The sequence below is a fragment of the Ambystoma mexicanum genome, chromosome 3p, assembly GCF_040938575.1.
Source record: "Ambystoma mexicanum isolate Mex_15411 chromosome 3p, UKY_AmexF1_1, whole genome shotgun sequence".
Taxonomy (NCBI): Eukaryota; Metazoa; Chordata; class Amphibia; order Caudata; family Ambystomatidae; genus Ambystoma; species Ambystoma mexicanum.
In genome coordinates this window covers 510765610-510771099 of record NC_090925.1, presented here as the reverse complement: position 1 = coordinate 510771099, position 5490 = coordinate 510765610, and positions in this window count along the sequence as shown.

The window sequence follows — 5490 nt, the reverse complement described above, 5'->3', positions numbered from 1 at the left end:
ACAGAGCACCTGCCTTACCAATTCTTTAACAGAAAAGCAAGTTTATTGCATGCTAATGATCAGGAGGGGCTTGTCAGTTCCTTGGACCTGAAAAACGAACCAGATTCTCTCCGAATGGCACACAGTTACAGCTTATATACGGATACAATTTTTTATCATTATTTTGTAACAAAGTCACCCCCATTGGCTAACGCTAGTACAAAGTAATTTAATCCCCCCTAGCTCTAGCCATTGGATACATTCGCAAAATAGAGACCCTTTGACATGTGATGATTTTTCATAGTCGGTTCTGATGTACTTCACATAAACATGTATCATTCTTGAATAACTCAGTTTATTATTCAGACCATGTGAAACAAACCCAAAAACCCAGATGGTGATTGTGCAAAGCTTTCTATAAATACTTCAAGGCAAGGGGCGGGAAAGAAACATGCACACATTTGAAGCAGCAGTAAATCCTTACCTTTGGTATCCTATACTATTTACCCCGCATTCCTTAACATAATCCTATTTGCGTCTGCCATCTCAAGTCTTACAGCCTTCAGCATACATTCTAGTTATTTCCCCCAAAAGTCCATAAACTATGAGCTCTCAATTTAACCCTCCATGTAACCGGATCTTTGTGGTCATCAAAAAAAAAGCTGTGCTCCAGGGAAACGACACTTTGCATCTAAGAACCTAATCTGGACATAAAAATCTAACAAATGACTTTCCAGTCCGTTCTCACCTTCAGTCCGCCAGCTAATTAATGTAGTATTCCTACAGAATAATTGGTCAGGGGGCTCAGGTGTTTTCTGAAGCCCAGCTGTACCATATGTCTTTGTTAAGACAAAAGGCCAGAAGGGCCGGTGCATATGCAGATTGCTGAAGATACTGTGGGTATAGGTAATGAGCAGATTCGGGGTGAAGGCGACAACCCCAATAGTGTAATGACATGCAAGACTTAAAAGAGCACAAGGACACACAAGCCCTGCACATCTTCGAGGTGAAGGCGACTACCACAAAAGTTCATGAACATACATCACTTTGTGATTATAAGAACAAGAATGGTTACAGCTTGACAATAAGCAAAGGTGACTGAGTTCATAAAAACAAATAGAATTTGTGCTCCTTGTTTAGGCCAACAGTCACTAATCTGTGTCTGCATATCAATGTTGCTTCTAGCTGCCGAAGTTGTAGTGCTCTGTCGCTGCCACCTACACTTGGCGCACAATGTCAATCCCTGAGAGCCGGATGTCCCTTTTGTCACCCATCTGCTGTTGGGTTTGCCTGTGTTGGGCAAGGGGATACTTTGTTTCTTGAGAGCACAGTAGGTTGAAGTGCTCTCTGATCCTGGTACATAGCTCTCGGATAGTGCTGCCTATATACTTGAGCCCACAAACAATGACATACACCACAAATTTAGAGCGGCAGTTGCTCAGCTCTTTGATTGTGTGAGACACATTGTGCACATCCCACATTTATGAAATCCTTTAGTTCTGGTGGAACTGCAGTCAGGTAACTTGCACTAGAGAGGGAGGGGGGGTTCTGTGAATAAGGGGCTTAGCACATTTTTGTGTGTGGGTGATCTTTTTTTAAGGAAAAATTGAACCTCTGGTCCCATGCTTTGATATCTTGGTCTATCTATTTGGAGTACATGCCAGTGCCTCTTGACTATTTCTTGCAGCCTGTGGCTGTCTTGACTGTATTTAGTGACAAATCTGGTTGCATTCTCATCCATACCCTTGGTTCTGAACCTAGGTGCCGAAAGGGTAACTGTCAATTTTCTTGGTATCGTGTTCAGCCTTTGAAACAATCTCTGGTCTCTAGTATACTTTACTATGCAATAAAAACAAAATGCAAATAAAAATCATCAAAACATGAAATCTCGCCTTTAAATCCTCCCTATAATTCTAAAAAATCTAGAACCCTGAAATCTATAATTCTAAAGTTTTTAGACTGACTGTAGGTAAGCAAAACATTCTCAATAACTGTAGTGTTAACAAAACTGGCTACTCATTTCAGCGTCTACATTCCAAAAACATTCACTCACATGGAGTTTGAAAGGATATTGTCTCTCATAGTTCTTATTCCTTCAAAATACCAGCATCTCAGTCTATCCGTCCAAGCAAAACCATACCTTTACCTCACTGCCACTTTCCACACCTCCTCCAACCCTGCCCCCACAAGCCACAGCCAATCCCCCCTGCCACTCAATTCTCCCCACATGTATCCCCAACTACACCCTCTTCATGAAACTAGGTGCCCAGGCTATGGGCCCAGTTTCCCAACTGCCAATGGCACAGACAATGCCACCTCCGCTCCAACCAATCCCCCCCGTTTCCCAAATCAATCTCTCCCAAAAACACATTGTGTGCCCAAGTTTGCACCAATAATGAAAACTTGATCCACTGTCTCTAACCAAATGTCCTCATGCTTCTCTTCTCCTGCGTCACTATAGTGATCCTTCCTCTTCCATCAATATATAATCTTCTGACCTACTCTTACCCCAATGAAGTGCAGTTAAGGCTGGGTGGGAAAGGGTCCCTGACCAGCCCTGTCAGGATTATATCGGGTGTGAAACAAGGCTGTGTCCTGGCCCCTTTACTATTTAACCTTTACCTTGCAGATCTACCTGGTATCTTGCGGGGGGCTGTCCAGCTAAATTAGATTGGGTCATCTGCCATGTTCTTGCGTATGCAGATCTGGTTATATTAGACTACACATTCATGGGATTAAAAAAATAAATAATAAAATTGGTGACAGCTCTTTGGGCATGTGTACAAGAAAATGATCTTACTAATAATATGAGCAAGAACCAGGTCAGTTTATATGGGGAAAAGGGATCCCAAAACCAGGCCTAATTATAAATGTCTATTGAATACATCAATCAATAGAAATATCTAGGGGTTACGATGGAAACCTTGAAAGGCTAACCTGGGTGCATCCAAGAAAGCTCACCAATTGATAGCACTGTTCTTGCAATGTGTTAAAGAGTGGTAGCTTCACCCAGATGGGTGCAAAATGTTATACCTTCAATGTTTTATTCCGGCCATGACATATAGGTTTAGAAGCCATAACTCTTGTAAATTGGGAATGGTTGACTAAAATTGAAAGCACCTATTGGAGAAAGATCTTGGGACTGCCTCAATGTATCCCTATTGAAATAATCAGATTGGAATTGGGGTGGTTGTCCATAAAATCTACTGTGATATTTAAGTGAACAGAGCTATATGCAAAAGCTAATACTGCATCAAAAGACACCCTTCTTAATTCTATTGGCAAGGAAATGGAAACTAAAACTTGAACAATTTATGGGATGCAAATCAAAGAAAACTTTGAAAATATCAGCTGGACTCAGAATTGGAATGGTTCTTATTATGACAAACAAATGCATTACAAGAAAGATTGAACTATGGGATTGGGGCAATCATTTTGATAATTTAGGCATGTTAACATTTTATGGATTTGAATCAAATATGAACTACACCTTTAAGAAACCACAGAATTATTTGATTTTATGTCTTTTGAAATATCTAAGACGATTCATAATGCTTTTACAAATTAATTCTTTGTTTGTTTTAACCCTATTCGGCCAAGATTGAAGATTCCCAAGCAAGAAAGAACTTGTAGAATACATAGAAGCAATAATCCAGAGATGGCTAGGCATCTGTTGACTGAGTGCCGGGATTTAGGCTCCATGTATGGGAACTTTTTCGGACCATATGTTCATAATCTTGACACCATTAAAGGCTGACTTTTGGTTAAGCTGTTTGAATACCCATAAGTATTTGCATCTAGCACTTTACAGAATCTGGTTGATGGTGAAACTGAAATTACCAATGTTGCATAGGGCGATGCCTAGATGTAGAAAACCAAAGAGTTAGCTTGCTGATTTGTTTGTTAATCCAGAAATGACAACTCGGGCAGATGTGTAAAGAAGTGTTTGAATCTGAGTTGATGTATAGGCTGTGTACTCTGTTTTTTGCTGCATTTTGTATTGCATTTTCTATATCCATTTTACTCTATTCTATACTACATAGTTCTGTTAGTATAGTAGAGTATGTCCTCATTCTGTCTCGGGGGGGCTGCGAGGGTCACCCCCCCAGCCGGCTCGGCTCTGGTGAGAGGTAAGTGATGTGTGATGTTGCCACAGCTGTGCGTGACGTTTCCTGATGGTGCTGTATGGCCGACATTAACTGCTGTAATTAGCCGGGCCCTTTCGCTGCTCAACCCCTCTATGCTGTCTGTCCTTGGGGTGCACTTTACCTTCTGTGGCTCCCTCCTAGGTGCTGTCTTACACATCCCCACCCCAGTTCCAGGCCGATCGGGCCAGGGTGCACACCTGGACAGGTAGTCGGCCACCAGCTGAAATCTGGCTGGTTTGTGCAAAGTGAGGAAGTCAAAAGGTTGCAGGGAGAGGAACCAGCGGAGGACCCTCTGGTTGGTGTCCTTGTGTCGGGCGAGCCATTGCAATGGTGCATGGTCTGTATACAATGTGAAATGGCGACCCAACAGATAGTACTTGATGGAGTCAATGGCTCACTTAATGGCCAAGCGCTCTTTCTCAATAGTGGAATACGCCAATTCATGAGGCATTAGCTTTCGGCTGATAAAGCATATAGGTTGTAGGTCACCCCCACGGTCCTGTGAGAGTACAGCACCCAAACCCTGGTCCGAAGCGTCTGGTTGCAAAAAGAAGTGTTTGTGAAAGTCTGGGCAACATAGGACGGGGTCCGATGTAATTCTTTGCTTCAGGATGGCTATGGCCTTCAGAGCATTCTCATTGTTAGTTAAATTCAGAATACCCTTGAGTCTCAAGGCATCGGTTAAGGGGGCAGCAACAGAGGAGAAGTCTGGAATTAACTTTCTGTAATACCCAACGAGCCCCAAAAAAGCCCGGATCTGTTTCCTGTTAGTGGGAGTTGGAATATTATGTATAGCCTCTGTCTTGGAAATCTGTGGTCTTAAAACGCCTCCACCCACTATGTGTCCCAAATATTTGGTTTCATGGGTTCCCATCATGGTCTTTTTGGGGTTTATGTGCAAACCCACCTTATGTAGATCAGCCACAACAAGTTCTAGATGTTCCAGATGTTTTTCCCAGGACCTGCTATACACCACAATGTCATCCAAGTAGGCAGCCGCATATCCCACATGCAGTCACAATATTATGTCCATTAACTTTTGAAACGTGGCGGGCGCCCCATGTAGTCCAAAGGGCAGAACCTTGTACTGGTAGAGTCCTTGCGGTGTGGAAAAGGCGTTTTTCTCCTTATCGTGGGAACGCAAGGGAATCTGCCAGTAGCCCTTGGTTAGATCCAAGGTGCTTAAGAAAAGTGCAGCTCCGTGGCCTTCTAGCAGCTCATCCATTTGCGGCATTGGATATGCCTCATATTCAGACACCGCGTTTAGTTGCCTATAGTCCATACAGAAGCTAATCGAACCATCTGGTTTAGGGACTAGTACTATGGGAGATGACCTCACACTAATGGATGGCTCAATAATACC